General features: G+C 32.3%; 1 pseudogene; it reads left to right on the top strand.

Moving 5' to 3' along the window:
* Positions 1 to 19,937, top strand: part of LOC113063701 (ras-related protein Rab-27B-like) — a 29,430-nt pseudogene that overhangs the window by 8,814 nt on the left and 679 nt on the right.

The following is a 19,937-nucleotide window of genomic DNA, read 5'->3' on the forward strand; positions in this document are numbered from 1 at the left end:
TGTTTATGTTCAAGTTACTTGAATCATGTTCTGGTTACGTTTTTAAATAACTACTTAAACGTAAAAAAAAAAGTCTTCCATGTCTTTTATTTTAATAGTAAACCCACCAAAAATGCCAAAAAATAAAGAGTTTGATTAAAAGATAAATTAAATTGTTTTATGTCTTCAATGGATGACCGGAAAAATAAAGATTTAATTAATTAATTATTTTTTTAATTGAGTTGTTTTTATGCATTTAAAATAATTAGACATGCTTACAATAGAATTTGGTAACAATAAAACACAATTAAAATATTTCACAGGGCCCTAAAAATGCATTTATTTATTATTCAACTTTTAATAAATTGATGTTAAATTGTATATAGGTTTCATGGTTTTACTTAATTAGGCATACTTTTTGATTAATAAAATTCTATTAACCATTAAAAATCTAAAATGGAAAAAAAAATGGAATCTAGAACAAAAAGACAACCGATTTTGTGCAAAAATAAAGGTGGTATGTGTGTTTTTACCTTTGTTATTATAATCTAATTGTGTGATCCTACAATGATTAATTTTACCCATTACCAATAACAATATCACCCATTAAAACATGCATACTATCTCTATTAAAAAACGTAAAACAGACAAATAAAGGATTTCACTGAAGTTTACTCATGCATATTTTCATAAAGATATAATATTGTATTATTATGAATATATTGAATATTGTACCTCAGATTTGGGAAGTGCTCATCTGTGTGAGCCAAGTCAGTAAGTCAGTAGTTGCATTGGAGGAACACAGATCTGTTGTGCTGGTTAAATCGTGTCACATGGCCGTCCGTCGTGTGTGTGTGTGTGTGTGTGTGTGTGTGTGGTCCAGCCCCAGGCCTTCAGTGCTAACGGTCCAGGCGTTCTCCTCCAGAGAGCAGAGGAAGCTGATCTGGACTGGGATCAGGTCTGTGGTGGTTAACTGCGGCACGCTTCAGGAACAGGAGGAGAAACACCAGGGTAAGATCTGGGTTTGGGTTTTAGAGCTAAGCACTGATGGTTTTGACGGACGGAAGCTGTGTTTTGGGACCTTTATAAAGTATTTTCACTGTAAATAATGCACTTAACCACTTACGGGGATTTAGTTTGGTGTTTTCCCATTTTAAATGACCAGCATTGTTTCAGTGTACACTGTAAATAAATGATTTTTGAAAGAATGTTTAGCAAGAATACACAATATCAGTCTTTCTGCTTCCAAATTGCATGTTTAAAGCAATGCATTTCCTTTTTTTTTATGTCAAATCTACTAGCCACGTCTGAGTTTAAATTACTTCACAGTAAAAGTGCAGAAAAATGGGTTTTTGTGGATCTAACAGTGAACACAGATATTTTGTCCATGTTTTGTTTTATTAACAATTTTTGCCATTTTTTTTAAATCTTGGAGTTAATCAAAAAACTATTTTCATGCAACGACAGAAAGTGCTTGAAAACGGCACTTATATAACCTTCTCAATGCTTTGTGTGACTTCTAGATCACTTTAAATGTAATTTCAGGTTTAAAATGCTCAACCATTCATCTATTAAAGCTCAAAAGTCTCATTCGAGTCCTAGATATGATGCATGTTGGAGATGATTAATGCTAAACGCTGTTGGTTTTTTAAGAAGTGTTGATTGGCTGTTGATTATTTTCAGCTTAAGAAAGCATACCTTTTGAGACTGATTCAGTTGGGTTGTAAAATCTTGTTCACGATGCTTATTTTAGCACTGGGGCAGTAGTCTGAACGTCTTGAAGATGAAATGAGTGGAAGTGCATGTGAAAGTAATCAGATTTTGAGGATTACAGAAATACAGTCGAGATGTTTGTGCGAAAATTAATCTGTACATGAGTTTTTACGGTTTTGAAATGTTGCAATAGCATGAAACGTTTTCTCTCTCTCTGGCATCGATGGTTCCATGAAGAACCTTTAATGCAATATTTTTTAAAATGCAATTTTTTTTTGTAAAATGTTTTTCATACTAAGAAAACACAAAGACGTATTACTTTAGAATACTATTTTTCACAAATTACACTGAATGCACAAAAAATGGTGCAGGATTTACTTTGTAACCATTTTCATTCATCAATAATTACAAAGAAATGGCTAATAAAACATTGAATTAATGGATGGACTGAAGTAGTATTTACTTGTAAAAACTGCATAAACTTCTTTGTTTTTATGGTGGACTATGCCTTTAATTTATGACTTAATGTTGGTTAAACTTCGAGTTCATGAGTCAGGGTTACTTGAAATAAAATTATCTTTAATTGAAAAAAATAAATAAAAAATCTGATTTTAGCTAGTAGCTGAAGCAACATTTGTCATTTTATTTAGTTATACTTAACCTAAAATAACTTGAACTGAATCTAAAATTAAAACGATTTAAAAACTACATAAAAAATAATAATGGTAATAATAAAAACCAGAAAATATATCAACTGAATCGAACTATAAATAAAAACTATATTACTTCAAATAACACAGTACATCAGTTAAGGTTTGTTTTGTGACTTTTTCATCTCTACTTCTCCTTAACAGGGTTTCTTGCTAACTGAATCTAATTCATCCGAAATGCTGTAATTATTGGGAAATCCAGGTCATGTTTTCCCACAGGCCTTTGCTCTCCAACTCTCTGTTCCTGGAATCACACGACTATCCCATCATCTCTAAGGCTGATAATCTTTTTCTGAAGTTAAACTGGTTTAAAACCAAGCCATCGACTGCATAAGTTGCAGAACAAAAAAAAAAAAAAATGCTGCTAAAAAGCACATTTATGGATATAGATGAATGAATCGCTGTTGCGTCAGATTGTCTAAATGTCACAGTTTGTCTGATCAAATGTCATGCATTAGACCTGCTTTAACCAGAGCGGTCTAAATCTTCAGCTTGACTCGATTAACTACATGTGATCAGGTAATGAACGAGAGACATTGTATACTGAACAATACTAATTAAAGTTGGCCAAAACAATCTAGTTAGGTTTGACTGGAACTGATGCGCATGTTCTGTTAAATCATTCTGGCATCTGTTGAGATGTCAAAGGTCACGGTTTTGTTTATTGAGTTTGTTTTTAAGGTCATCTTCTTTGACCCTTCCCTCATTGTCCTACTAACCAGGTGTTTCTGATAAACCATTGATCTGCTTTTAATGCCAAAATACAATCTAATACCGGTTTTGTGTTCAGAGACCAAACAGTTTTTATGTTTTATTTCAAATATATATTTAAAAAAAGGTTGAGTATTTGAAAAACCAAGCTTAACATTAAGCATTAACTAAAATAGAATATAAAAACATAAACATGTTTTATTTCAGTTAGTTGTTAAGGCAGCATTTCTAATTTCCGTTTAAAGTTGCAGTACTAAAATTATTAACAGTATAACTGTAACTGTATATAAACATAAAAAATTACAGAAATAGTAAAACAAAGCTTTAACTACAATGAAAATAATAATATTAATAAATACTATATTCAGTTAGTTGGCAACGTTTCTAAATTTATTGTAGTTTTATCGTAATAAAACGCATTAAAAAGTAAATAGACATTAGATATATTTAGTTAGACAGAAGTGAAAAATTTTAAAATTACTAAAACGTTAACAATTTTCCACGGCAGCATTTCTAATTTTTGTTTAGTTGAAGTACAAAAATTACTAAAACTGAAATTGAAATAAAAATTAACAAAAACTAAATAAATATACTTAAAATTAACAAACAAAAAGGACAAAAACACAGTACAATACTACTAAAACATTAACTAAAATTCGAAAATACTAATATTAGTAAATACTTTAAATGGTACACTACTTTCCGAGGCAGCATTTTGAATTTTAGTTTAGTTTAAGTTGAAGTAATACAATTACAAAAATGTAAACTTCAAAATTAATAGAAATGAAACTACAAAGAAAACAGTGCGAGCAAATTACTATTTTATACTAAACCCAGTGAACATTGAAAATAATAATATTAATCAAAACTATAATAGTATATGTATGATCTTAAAATAACACTGCTAAAAGAACCCCTTAGCACACCATGGCAACCGGAGCCCAGCATCATGTTTTGTCTTTTGCTCAGGTGAACACATCTTTTTCAGTGAATGTAGAAATCTAGTGTGTGATTTTCAGGGTTTGTAAGCCGCAGGGCTCATGGGAGGTTGTTCTAGACCCGGCTCAGACCGACTCGGGGGGGCTCTGACCCCATTTTGTCCCTGTGTAACACATCGACTTCTGAGGGCGTTTCACAGCTCAGATAACCTTTCCACAGCTTCACTGCCAGCACAGATACAGATGTCGCACAGAGACCCTGCTGACAGGGTGTGTGTGTGTGTGTGTTTTATATGACTGCATGTGTGTTTCTATAATACACAGGACAGAGCCAAAGCCTTGCTGAATTCACTTCAGGCTGATCCCACTGAGCATGTGTTTAATCTATTGAACTCATGCACATTGTGTTTGGAATGAAAGAGTCTGAAGAGCACAGTGTGCCTGAGGTCAGACATAAACCACGTTAGATTGACTATTTTTTCAAGCTTTAGTCAATTTGTCATTGTTCATTCTTCTTGGGTCAGTGCAACCTTATTTGATTACCGTGCAATCCAATTATTAACAACAGAAAAACAGATTTTTTGACCACAGATGGTACATTGGTTTTTGCTTCTGTTTGCTGCTCGTTATAATCTTAAGTCAGATGTCTTCACCTCTGGGGAAATTATTTTTCTTTTGGAATATCAACTGAAAAATGCCAAGTTGTCTGCACAGGTCAATTCTTATCTAATTAACGGTGCATGAAAAAAAATGCATTACACAAAGCATGCAACTAAATTAATTTATCAATTTGCATGCGACTAAATGCGTTTCGCAATTGCATGTAACAATGCATTGCACAATTGCATACCAATAAATGAATTTTGCATTTGCATGCAACAAAATGCATTTTGCATTTGCATGCAACATAATGCACTTCGCAATAAACAATTGCATGCAAGAAAAGGTTTTTCATATTTGCATGTAAAAACATATTTCATAATTGCTTGCACCAAAACGCGTTTCAGAATTGCATGCAACTAAACGCATTTTGTAATTTAATGCACCAAAACGCATTTTGTAATTGCCTGCAACAAAATACAATATGCAATTGGATGCACTGAAAAGCATTTCGTTATTTCATGCACCAAAATGCATTTCATAATTGAATGCGACAAACAGCATTTCGCAACAAAGTCTGCGTGCAACATAATGAACACACACACACACACACATATATATAGACTTCTCTTAGATCAATATGTTTCCCAAATAATCTAAATTTTATTTTTGTAACTGAATGCACAAATAATTGAGCTTGTATTTGTAGATTTGTAAGAAATTGTAAGTTACTGATACTAATGGTTTTCAGTGTGACTGCACACTTGTACATTGGTTGCATTGATGTTTTGGGCTTAAATACTCTACCTGTGGTATGATCACCCCTTCTGGCAAATGTTCATGACCTTTCATTGAAATCAATATCAAATTCTGTCTTCCGCTCTAATTGTGTGAACAACAGACGTATGACGTTCTCTATTTTGTCAATTAACACTTTTCAACATAAACACACAGGACACTTTAACAGCCTGTGGGTTTGAGTTAGTCTTCTGATTGGTAGGTTTGTTTTCAGATGTAGTGTGTTCCTGGCATCACTTTGTATAAGACTGTCTTTTAAATGGTATTTATTTGGTTGATATGCCTATGTTTTTGTGATTATTTATTCTAATATTAATTTAGTAGTCTCAACATAACTATTTTTGTGTTATTTTTTTTAAACTGTGCTGTCTTAGATAAATATTGAATCTCATGAAATTTGTCAAGAGCACGTTTGAGTCATATTTTTGCCAAAAACAAAAAGAAAACATGTTGTGTCAAGGCAAGACATTAGAGTCAAAACCATCGTTTTTTTGGTGCACTGGTCAATTTTGAGATTCTGGGTTGTTTTGCTTTCCATAACTTGGAAAGAAAACATCCAAAATATACATGTAAGTGTTTATTTTATTGCAGTTTATCTATTTGCTTTATTATTCCCTCCATTTCAGCATCACTTACATACACCAAAACTTAGAGATTTATTCCTCTCTAAATCCTGAAGGTTTTTACTGAGGGGTTTGTTCATATATCATTCACACCGATTTCTATAACACTTTATTCTTAAAAAACACAGTAAAATGCATATATTTAAAGGTTTTGAGTTTTTTCCTCCACTTCAGCATCACATACATACACTAAAACTTAGAGATTTATTCCTCTCTATATTCTGAAGGTTTTTACTGAGGGGTTTGTTCATATATCATTCACACCGATTTATATAACATTTTGTTCTTAAAAAAAAAACACTGTAAAAATGCATATATTTAAAGGTTGTGAGTTTTTTTCCTCCACTTCAGCATCACATACATACAATAAAACTTAGAGATTTATTCCTCTCTATATTCTGAATGTTTTTACTGAGGGATTTGTTCATATATCATTCACACTGATTTATATAACACTTTATTCTTAAAAAACACAGTGAAAATGCATATATTTAAAAGGTTGTGAGTTTGTCCCTCCACTTCATCAGCACGAACATACACCAAAACTTAGAGATTTATTCCTCTCTACATCCTGAAGGTTTTTACTGAGGGTTTGTTCATATATTATTTGCTCTGATTTATATGACATTTTGTTCCTTAAAGCATTATAAAAAATAAAAATAAAAATGGAAGAAAAAAAACTGATTTATGGATTGATAAAAAAAAGAAATCCAAAATCCCTTCTATAAAAACCTTTAAATCTGATTTGTAAACAAAATCAAATAAGAATTTTGAACCTGGCTCAATCCAATATATTTAATCCATTGAACCAGGATTGAACAAGTGTCATGTTTTATTTTAGGAGACGGTGATGTGTGAAAGATTTGATGATGTGTGTGTAAGAGACCGAGCGCCAGAGATCTGCTGATCACTGGGTCATGTGCAGGACGAGGCGCTCACAGATGAATGAAGCTCTATTCATCTATCTCTGATGAACTCTAGTGAATGTGTGAGCGCTGAGCATTTGCTGCGGGCTGTGATGTGTTTACTGCAGCGTCTCTAGCCCACACATATAAATGAGATTATTTGAGCACAGTAGAAACGGCCCTGGGGCCCGCTGGACCCTGAGACCTTCTGAGAGAGAGACCTTCCATCACACTGAGATATTGTTCAATCTGTCTCTTTCTGGTTTCTTTGGCCTTGATGTGTGGTATTGGTTGAGTAATATGGGCTTTTTAATAGCGAGCAGAGTTGTATAACACACAAACACACACAGAAAAATACAGTTTTCTTTTGTAATTTCAGTCAAATAAATTTACTTATATGTATGTATATATATCTGTATGCATGTATGTATGTATATATGTATATATATATATATATGTATATATGTATATATATATATATGTATATATATATATATATATATATATATATATATATATATATATATATATATGAGAGAGAGAGAGAGAGAGATAGCTATACTTAGTTGTTTTGCAAAATGAATATCTAACTATTTGTGTTAATAGTATAAAATATCAGTGTATACACACGCATAGATACATAAATATGTGTGCGTGTATCTGTGTAACAATTGTAATTCTTTTTCTCAAAAGTTATTATGAAATATTTAAGTTAATTTACCAGTTTCAGTGATTGTATCTTATTTATGTTTTTCTGTCTTCTATTTTTGTATTAATTGTTTGAATTCCAGTTTTATTTTAGTATTACTAAGACACAATTATGGTTTTTATTAATGTTCAATACGTTTAACTTAAAATAAATTAGCTGTTTTGTTTTAAATATTTACTTATTTTTTAAAAATCATGTTTTTCAAAATAGATGTGAAAGTGCACTATTATTATAAATTCATGAAAACTTTGGAATCCAGACCTAAGGTTTGACTCCTTTTTAAGAAGACAATCTGCAGATTACTGCGTATTCACTAAAAAATATTAAAGCATCAAAAAGTTATAGAAGTTTAAGTTTACTGTAAAGAAATTCCACTGTACCATTTTTGTTTATTTTAAATATTTTACAAAATATTGTTGAATCCAAAATTGATAGAAAATTAAATCCTTATGTCTAAGTAAGTTATGTTCCAAATTTGAAGTTGATATAAAAAAATATATATATTTTAATGAGGGTGTTATACCACAAACAGCCACCAGGTACCATCCAAGCTCTGTAGAATTTTTGTTTAAAGCATTTTTCTGTTTAAATTTCTGTCAATATTACTTCTATCAAATTAACCACCAAATATGGAATCTTGAGACTCAGACCCTTACAAATATATGTATTTTGTACTTTTGATTCTAAAAGACCGTAATACATTTTGTAATATGACACTTGACTCCACCCACTAAGGGGAGGAGACCACTAAGATATTTTAAAGTACCATTTTCCATGGTAGAATTTTAAAAATGGTTTTACCAATCATTCGTTAGCTTTCAAATGATATATAATTTATGATGATTACTAAAATAAGTGCTAGAGAAAAACAACAAAAAAAGAGCGTTTGAAGGGGTTAAGGTGTATTGAATATGTTCACGGGTTTGTTGTCTTGATTTATTGTGGCTGCTGTAATATCCTCATGCTGTGTGTTGTGCAGGTTCAGCTCCAGCAGCACTATGACCGATGGAGATTACGACTATCTGATCAAACTCCTGGCTCTCGGGGACTCCGGAGTGGGCAAGACCACCTTTCTCTACCGCTACACCGACAATAAGTTCAACCCCAAATTCATCACCACCGTGGGCATCGATTTCAGGGAAAAGAGAGTGGTTAGTGTCCATGCTGTCGTTTTTCTGTTTCTGTTTGAGTTACGAGCTTTGATGTTTCCCGTGAGATCACCCCTCCATCCTCACATAATTGGCTCATAAGTCTATGTGTGTGTATGTGTGTGTGTGTGAGGGTGATAAAGTTTATTGATGTGGATCATAAAGTGTGAAGAGCAACACACAATGGACTTCACACGCTCCAGTATTAAAAGAGCAAATCTCTGAGATGTGGCGAGCAGATCTGAGCCGACGGGACTGTTTACAGAGATGCTGATGTGTCTGATCAAGCTTTGCTGTCTTTTACAACCATTCAAGAGATATTTTTGACATATATATATATATATATATATATATATATACACGTATATGTAACTTGAACTGATTCACAAAAATAAATCTATATCTACACCGTATGTTAGAACAATACGTTTAAATATAGATTTATTTCGGTAAATCAGGTCAAGTAAAATAACGTATTAAGTTTATATCAGACTTTATAAAATCATCTTACTCGTTTTAGGAAGGATCATAATGCAACTTAATAGTGTGTGTATATATATATATATATATATATATATATATATATATATATATATTAGGGGTGTAACGATACGCGTATTCGTATTGAACCGTTCGGTACGACGCTTTCGGTTCGGTACGCGGTACGCATTATGTATACCGAACGGTTCGTTGGAGTAATTAATTATATTTGAAAAAAAAAAAAAAAAGAGAGAGAGAGAAATATAATGATATGCGTTCAACCAGGTAGCCCAATAACCCAAACAACGTAACAGGCAACGCCCCTGACACTCCCGAAGAAGAAAAAAACACCATCTTATATGTTTATATCGCTCCTAAAACGCATGGAAAACGCTAAGCTCGTCTTTCTCCTCCTTTCCAAAGCGCTCGGGCAGAAGCGCTCATGAGGCGTCTGTCTTTGCTAAGCAACAATGACGTGCTCTCTCCATGAGACGCGGAAATTTCAGCGAAGGATAAATGGATTTGCAGCTCTAAAAATCGCTTGCAGTAGCTCTGCTACTAAATTTATTTCAAAATTGCAATCCATATACAACTATGATCAGCTGATCCTTCATCTTGGCTGAGCTCTCAACGTTGTTACGGGAAAGGATGAAGCTGATTGGTTGGTTCTTGTCACATGACCCGCGGTGCGCTTGCGGCATTCTGAAAAGTTGAGATGTTTTTACATTTTGCTGTATCTAAAACGTATCGAACCGAACCGAACCGAACCGAACCGTGACATCAGTGTATCGTATCGAACCGAACCGTGAATTTTGTGAACCGTTACACCCCTAATATATATATATATATATATATATATATATATATATTAGGGGTGTAACGGTTCACAAAATTCACAGTTCGGTTCGATACGATTCACTGGTGTCATGGTTCAGTTCGGTACGTTTTAGATACAGCAAAAATAAAAAATTGGCAGATACATTTCCTTGATTTAAAAAAAAAAAAATTATTAAAACTAACAAAGTATGTTTTTTTTTTTGTTTTTTTACATTGAACAATGATGGAGCGATTCTTTACCCATCTTCTATGGTGTTTTCTTAGCAGCATACTGTATAAAACAAAAACAGCTCCTTATAAAAAAAATGAAAATGTTATATTGTTGTAGTAGTTATGAACAAATACAAAGATGTAACTTTTTATATGGAACTCTATAACTCTTTATATTGAGTGTGTTTTTACTCAATTGGTTCTCTATAGGGTTTTTTGGAACAAAGCAGGAATTACGTTCTTGCTGAAATGGGCTCGTGAAGGAATATTGTAACGGGGCTCAATTACATTAAGCATGTTCTTAAAACCTGCGTTTTCCACTATAGGCGCTCGCTCACTCAGTATGCGCTGAAGGCTCGATGCAAAATGACTAAAGGGTCTTTCACACAGGACGCGGTATGCGCGGCGCTGGACCCTGGGCTCAGCGTTGCGCTTCAGATACAACGCGATTTGCGCTACACTATGCCAAGAGCAAAGTAGGTGGAGTTTTCAAAACTGCCCGTGCATACGTTCTATTTATAACAGTTCTTCTATCTAATAACGTGCAGGCCTGTTAATTGTATCGTACTGCTCAGGAAATTCCGACACAGTACAGTACTTGTCCATTTTGATTTCCGTGCTTGTTTGGATGCCCCGATCGATTGGTAAAGTGCACCCAAACACCAGACCTGTTGGTTATTGGAGGATCTTCTATTTCTGTTCTGTTAACGCATTGGCCATTTTGCAACGAGCCTTCACTGCGTACTGAATGAGCAAGCGCCTGACTGAGTAGCCTAACATAAACATATAAGTTTGTGTTTTCTTTTCTTCTTCGGGGGTGTCAGGGGCGTTGTCTGTTACGTCGTTTGGGTTATTGGGCTACCTTGTAGAACGCATATCATTATATTTCACAATTTTTTATTTATTTTGCAAATATAAATTAATTAGTCCAACGAACCATTCGGTACATAATGCGTACCGCGTACCGAACCGAAAGCCTTGTACCGAACGGTTCAATACGAATACGCGTATCGTTACACCCCTAATACACATATATATACATACATATATATATATATATATATATAAATTTATTTATTTTTAGCTTTAATTTGTTTTGTAATTAATTTTAGTTTATTTCAGTTAGTTGCCAAGCCAGCATTTTAGATTTTTGTTTTTGTTGCATTATAAATTGCAATTTTACTTTAAATTTTAGTAATTTTGTTTTGTGCATTTGGCATTTTTTGTTTGCTAATCTTTCTTTCTTTGTGTTTTATTTGATTTCATTTAGGTGACTTTAGGTAACATTTATCATTTTAAATTTTCATTCTCGTTTAAGCTTAAGTGTTTCATCAAATATTTATATTTTATTTCAATCAACAAATGATTTATAATAGTTTTAGTTGTAACAGTTTTAACTCTTGGTGCGTTGCGTTATGAATTGCAGTTTGTCATTTTAAGAACGCAACAATTTCACTTTGACAGAGTGTTTGGGATGAAATGAATGTTCATGACTCGAAGTAACACAAGACCACCGGCTCTCCACTGTGTGTGTGTGTGTGTGGTGTGTGTGTGTAGGTGTGTGTGTGCGTGACTGTGAGGACGTGCAAAGTGTGTTTCCACCCACTAAAAACGAGACTGTGCTGATCTGGAAAAGATGGATAATGAGAAAGAGGCCTGAATTTCTGAAACACGCTCTCAGTATGAATCATCCGATCTCAGAAACACACACGAGAGCTGCCCACATCATCAGTGACACGGAGTCACATCACGTCAGGAATCAGCGGCTGACACGCTCATGAACGATCCTCCGTTATTCTCCAAACATTATAATATCATATATTCATGACCCATAAACATGGGCTCTTTACAGCCTCTGTTGTGCCTCTACATCTCCCTCTTTTCTTCCTCTATCTCCATCTCCTCATCGGATCTATTACTTTCCACTCTCTGTCCATCTAGGAACAAGGCTCAATTGACTATTTCAGCATTAATCTATTATTTTTACCATCACTACTACTCTTGCACTTAATTAATAAGTCCACCTTAAATATTGATACAAAACTGATACACTGGAATTGAGTGATTAATATTATTATTAGTGTTGTTGTCTAAAATTGAACACCTTTGCAATGCAAACAAATAACAGGCAACATTTGTTATTAATATCCTTCACACTATACTTTGATGTCAGGAATATTATGGATTTTTTATTTACATTTTTACATTTATTTCAAGAGAGATATTATTGAGTTTACAGGCTAAAGTGGTCTTGCTGTTGTAAACACTGTTGCTATTGTAGAAAAAAATAAATATTTGCCTCACATTTCGAATATAATTATATTTTAATTAATTTCTGAATTGTTTATTTTTATAATAATTCAGAGAATATGAAAATCTGAATAAGCCTTACCAATGTTGTGATAATTATTTTGAAGGCACTCTACGTGTTTAAAAAATAAACAAGTACTGTAATATAATAATAGTTTAGTCAAATAACATAAAAAAAGACCAGACCCCTCGATGCCGGTGAAACTTTTCTCCATGAACGTTACTTCTACACTACAGGCTACACACACATATCTGCATGTTCTCACATCACATCGTTCTTGTAAAATAATAATAAGTAAATAAACATCAGAATCACTTCGCTGAGAATGAAACACCACTTACCAGCTGCCACGGTGTTGAAAATATCCTTTAGCAATTAAAAATCGCGCGTGCGATGTGACGAATCGTCCCGCTCGAATGAGGTCGCCGTCGTAAGGTGAAAGGTCATCATGTGGGTCATTTTATTAACGGTTAAATTATTATTCATAAATTGTACTAATATTATGATTGGGCGTGGGCAGGCATTCACAAAAGGGCATGTTGTTACAAAAAAAATTCGAGGAAATTTTGCTTTGACAAAAGGGCACTTAAGGGGCAAAGGAGTTGCTCAAGCGAATCGGTTCTTTCGGACAGTTCGATTCAATAAACCAGTTGGGAAAAAAACGGTTCACCGGTTCTTTAGCGCTCGATGTAATTCATTGGCGATGATTGCCCTTCATTCAAGCCTTCTGTTTACCCGCGTTCAAACACTAGCACAGAATCAGTTCAGAATCAATCATATGATTATTTAGAGACAAAATCCTGATATTTTTCAGGTGTTTCATGATCTTTTTCTGTCTTTCAAATTTTATAATGTATTGTTATCATCATCATCATCATCATCATTTTCATTTAAAGTCACCTTTTTTGTGTGATTTATACAATATTAAAATATAAAAATATTTAGTTTTTAATAATTAACATTATATATTTTTTCCATATTTATTAATTTATTTCATTTTAATATATATTTTTTAATTGTTTTTTTGTATTTCCGCCCATGAGTTTATCATAATTTAGTGCCAGACACAAAATACTGATTTATGTAATGTTTTATGACCTTTTTTCGGTCTGTCTTTCAGATTATTTATTTATTATTATCATAATCATCATCATTATTATCATTTAAAATATTTAGTTTCTAATAATTAACATTATTATTTTTTTTAAATATATATTTTTTTTTTTTTTTATTGTTTTAATGTATTTTTCCCCCTTAAGCATATCATAATTTACTGCCAGACACAAAATCCTATTTTTTTTCATGTGTTTTAAGACCTTTTTCTGTCTGTATCTTTATTATGTAAATTGTTTCGTTTCTATCAAGTATCTTCAATTTTCCTACTTTAGTACTGTATTTATTTATTTGTTTATTTATTCATTAATTCATTTAAATCTAATTGTTCTTTCTTCTATAAGCACAGGATTATTAACCCGTGCCAAACCAAGCAGATCTGCAAATCTACACACATCAGAAAAATGTCTGTCTTAAAATACTTTAACAATTAATATCACATTATAGAATCGTAGAGGCATCGCTCAACTTTAATCGGCATCAAAACAGAGATTCTGTGTGGATTTCTCACGGTGTGAAGTTGGTCTGGAGCAGGTTTGGTGCTGATCTCTGTTGTTCTGCAGGTTTATACGACGAACAGCTCCAATGGAACGACCGGAAAGACGTTTAAGGTTCACCTGCAGCTCTGGGACACGGCGGGACAGGAGAGGTGTCTCTTCTTCTCTTATTCTCTTATTCCTAACACATCAAGGCACCTGTTTCAAAGATCAGCTTCACAGTAACACACAGGAAAACATCAGGGTTTAATGTTGTTTACTTCATCAATCGTGATGCAGTTTCAGTTTTAGCTGTTTTAGGATTCAGATCAGATCAATAACAGTGTCGATGATGTAGATTTATTTTCATTATTCAGCTCAATTGAGGAATTAAATAGCTCAAATTGAATCTTAATCCTCTTTTAAGATGTTGCATCACAATTTAAAGTATTGTTTAGAACATATTTAGTCGCTATTCAGTTATATAAAAAAAAAATCCCCTATTTAGCAATACTATATTACTGTAATGTTAGATGTATTATTTAATCTCATATTTTTTTGTTTACTTATTTAATTTGAATGTATTGTAATGTTATTATTATTGTTATTATTATTTTAAATGTTTCTATTAAGTTACATGACTAATGTACTGTTACACATTGTTTTAAATAATATTTAATTTTATATATTTTTATTGTTTAATTATTATCTTATTTTTATGTTAATATTATTATTATTATTATTTAATTTGTTTTATTATTATTATTTATTTAAAACAATTATTTTCTATGAAGTTACATTTTTCAATTGTTAGATGTGATATCTATGCATTTATTTATTATATATTTTAATTGTTATTAATTTAATTTAATGTAATTTATCTTAATTCTTTTTATTTTTAAAAAAAATATTTTTAAATGTTAACTTTTTTTTTTTTTTTTTTTACATCCTTGCACTGTTTCCCTCTACCTTTTTCTGTTATGGTTTGGGTTATTTTTGATCTGCTCATGCAGATCGATGTCTGCTGACTGAACTCTGACCTCATGATTCGGGGATCAGATGTAAATGCACTGAACTCAGTTGAAGTCTCGGTCTGTTCTCCACAGATTCAGGAGTTTGACCACGGCCTTCTTCAGGGATGCCATGGGTTTCCTGCTCATGTTCGATCTGACCAGTCAACAGAGCTTCCTCAACGTCAGGAACTGGATGAGTTAGTTGCAGTGCATGCTTCCTCTTCCTCTTCCTCCTTTTCTTCCTCACATGCATTTCTGCAGTAGATTCAGTCTGTAGATCTGCTGTTGATTCTGATGCTCTTTCGTTTACTCTTAAACCTGAAACTGTGTGTGTGTGTGTGTGTGTGTGTGTGTGTGTGTGTGTGTGTAGGTCAGCTCCAGGCGAACGCGTATTGTGAGAATCCAGATATTGTTCTTGTGGGTAATAAAGCTGATCTGAACGACCAGAGAGAAGTCCAGGAGAAACAAGCGAAGGAACTAGCGGACAAATATGGGTGAGTCTTTTCAGTCATTGATTTTTATTTTTTAATTTATAATAAATTAGCTTTTTACGATATACACACACACACACACACACACACACACACACGCATGCACGCACACACACACACACACACACACACACATATATATATATATATATATATATATATATATTGCAAAGGCTATCAATCGAGTAAATAATTTAATCGCAATTAATCGTCATGAGTTAACTTTGATTAATCGCACATTTTTATCTAAATTTACCTTAAATTAATACCTTTTTAGTTTTATCAGAAGTCCAAAGTATCAATTATTAATTTTAATTATTATCAATTGATTATTATGTTAAATTAAATTGTATGTAACTATATTTTACTGGCTTAGTTGTTTTTTCGATTTTATAATACATTATCTTCTTATTAATAAGGTTTAAAAGAGACCTATTATGCACCTTTAAGTCTCTTGTGTAATCAAAAGTGTGTTTGTGAAGTTTTTATCTCTTATAGCCTGTTAAAATTGCCACTTTTAGAGTGTGAGCCAAAATGTGTCATTTTTGTGTCTTCCCCTTTAAATGCAAATGAGCCGGTGCTCCGGGAAAAGAAGGCGGAGCTTCAAGAGCTCTAGAAACACAGAGACGCTGAAAACTGGAGTAATGATGCTGAAAATTCAGCGGCGCATCTCAGAAATAAATTACAGTTTAGAATATAATCATATAGAAAGCAGTTATTTTAAAAAAGTAAAAATATTACACAATATTACTATTTTTATTATATTTCTGAGCAGATAAATGCAGGCTTGGTGAGCAGAATAGACTTTTTTTTTTTTTTTTTTTTTTTTTTTACAACAACACAAGTTTCCCATCTTTGCTTAGATTGAATGATTCTCATATATCCATGTGTGTTCCAGAATCATCTTCTGATGTTTGTCTCCTCTTCCCAGAATTCCCTACTTCGAGACGAGTGCGGCGACCGGCGCTGAGGTGGATAAAGCCGTGGTGACGCTGCTGGATCTGGTGATGAAGAGGATGGAGCAGTGTGTGGACAAACCGCGGTGGACACACACAACACTGATGGAAGCAGCAAACTGGACGCTGCGGCGGGAAACGAGAAGAAGTGGTGCGTGTTAAAGCAGCGCCACCCAAAACCGGATGTTTACTGAAAATGTGTGGACTAGTGTTTTCCCCTCGGAGAGCTGTGTTACTGCCTCGTGATCTTTAACAAACCTCGTACAGATTTAGCCATGATTACTTACTGTCAGCAAATGCATCTGAAATGTTCAAATAGAATAGAGATCTTAGGTCGAGAACTCACACTGAAACCCTGATGCAAACGCTCATTCGTCTAAACAGATGTACATCAACAAGAAGAGAATTATCTGAGGCAACATTCATACGCTGCCAGTCGAAAGTCTGGAGTTATTATGAGTTTGTAATGTTTCTGAAAGAAGCTAATTTGATTAAAAATACTGTAAAATTGTGAAATATTATTACGATTTAAAATATCTGTTTTCTAAGTTAATATCTATTTAAGTGTAATTTATTTCTGTGATGCTGCGCTGTATTTCAGCATTATTACTGCAGTCTTCAGGGTCACATGATCTTCAGAATACATCATATTTTCATGATTTCTGAAGATCATGTGACACTGAAGACTGGAGGAATGATGCTGAAAATACAGCGGAGCATCACAGAAATAAATTACACTTTAACACAGATTCACACAGAAAATAGTTTTTTTGAAACAGTAAAACTATTTCAGATTTTTCTCAGTGTTTTTGATGAGATGAATGCGTCCTGGGTTGCTCTGGTGTGTCTAACACTACATCTCTGTGCATGATGACTTGAGCTTGTGTGTGTGTGTGTGGTGTCGTGTCGCTGCATGCGTTCACACGCGTCGATCCTGATCTGAAAGAAACTCATATCCAGTCTTCGTTCCTCAGAAGTGCAGGTAAAGCATGTAAAAGCACACGCTTCGGACTTCTGGACATTTGAAAGAAATCCATGTGTTTTAAAGCATCTGTGTTCAAGTATGGAGTGACATAAACATTTAAGAATCCGGCAGATTAATGTCTAACGTCCTGAAACACGGCCTAGATCATATTTCACCTTACATTCAAAACCTTCTGGATTTTTTGCATTTTGACAAATGTTTTTTTGCAACAGCAAACTCTCATTACTGTAAGAATATGAATGTTTATCTTTTATATTTCTAATGGTTCTCAATGTATTTCATTACTGTAATGCAGTATTATTATTATTATTATTATTATTATATACTTGTTTTGTAAGTTGCAGTAATTAGAATTTTGAGAAAAACTAAAATTAAATTGTAAATTGTTGGATTGCAAAAACACCACAGTCCTAAATTTTAATGTTTTGACATCATTTTCATGACAATTTTTTTTTTTTTTTTTTTACTGTATGTGAAGGTTTACTTTAGAATTTTTCCCCTCATTAAAATATATATTTTTTTATATGCAGTAGTGAGAATTTAGAGTTAAGTGTGTGTGAGTGTATATGTTTTTTAACATTTATTTTAAATATTTTTTTATTTATCACCATTTTCTTAGTGAAAAATATATTTTGGGGTGAAATTAGACTGGATGTCCTCTTGTACAATCAAATTTGTGTATATATATATATATATATATATATATATATACACACACACACATACATACACACACGTATATATATATATATATATTTTTTTTAAATCTTGAAAAAATATTCAGATCATATTTCACTCTAAATTCAAAACCATTAAGAGTGTTTTGCATTTAAATTATTTTCATTACTAATAAAATAATAATAATAATAATAATTTACCTCTCACTACTGTGTAAGTTTTTTTTTTTTATCAATATATTTTATATAAATCGTTCACTACTTTATTTTTTTTATTTTTATTTTTTCTCACATTGTTACAATTACAATAGAAAAAATGTTGGTCCTATAATTTAAGAGTTTAAGATGGGGTCTGAGCTGGTTCTGATAGTTTAAATGGTTTAATGAGGTCTGTTCGGATGTGTTATTTTTGTCCCCTGGTGCCAACTCAGATCAATAAAGCATCTTAACGCTGCGTTGACGAATGAAAGACGTCTGATCGCACGCCTTTTAAACGTGACAATCTCTCGCTTCGCTGTTTTACTGGTTTAGTATCTCGTGGGTTTCAGGAATGGCTTTATGAGACGTGATGTTGTTCTCTTGTAGTTTACACTGAAGGGTTTTCTGTCCTGGTGCCTGTAAAGATCTACTGACCGATGAAACGCTGCCCGAGTCACAGTACACAATAAACACAAGAGAACAACAACTGGTTTAAAGAAATTACTCTTCACTTTCCTTTGAGAGCGTTTATTTTTTGTTATGCGTGTAACATGTTTTACTAAAAAATAAAAAGGAAAAAAATGCTCTTTGAGTTTTAATGCTCCATTTGTGAATCATGCATGTTTTTTTAATATATATATATTATATTTGAAAATAAAAAGTACAAAAATATTTTACTTAATAATATATTACAAACATGTTTATGTAAATGAAAAAATATGAATATATATATATATATATATATTTATATATATATATATATATATATATATAAAAATAGATTAAGTTTTAATCTTATTAATATACCAATATATATATATATATAATTATATATATATATATATATATATATATTACAACAATACATATATATTGGTGTATTAAGATTAAAACTTAATCTATTTTTATTTTCATAAATATATTTAATTGAGCTTCACTGTTTATAACATATTTAACATATTTGTTAATATTTATTTTAGTTAGAAAAAAAATATTTTATATATTTTAAAATGTATATTTTAAAGGGTTCAAAAAGGCAAAAATATTTTAACAATATTTTACTAAATATTTTTCCACCCAAATATTTTTTTATAAAAAATAAATCAAAGCAAAACCATAAAAATATAAAAGACAGAATTTCAGGGGAAAAGTAAAAAATGTAATTGTGACCATTGGTAAAATATTTTTTTTTTTTTTACATATTTGTATGAATTGACAGTCAATTATTAGACAGTTATTAAAGTTTAAATCAAGTAGACATGCACACAAAAAAAGTCTTGAAATATAATATTTTATTACCATTTGGTAGTTCCACGTTAAACGTTAAACTCCATATAAAGCCCTGGAGCTAAACCT

Source organism: Carassius auratus, chromosome 46 (genome assembly GCF_003368295.1).
Source record: "Carassius auratus strain Wakin chromosome 46, ASM336829v1, whole genome shotgun sequence".
NCBI lineage: Eukaryota > Metazoa > Chordata > Actinopteri > Cypriniformes > Cyprinidae > Carassius > Carassius auratus.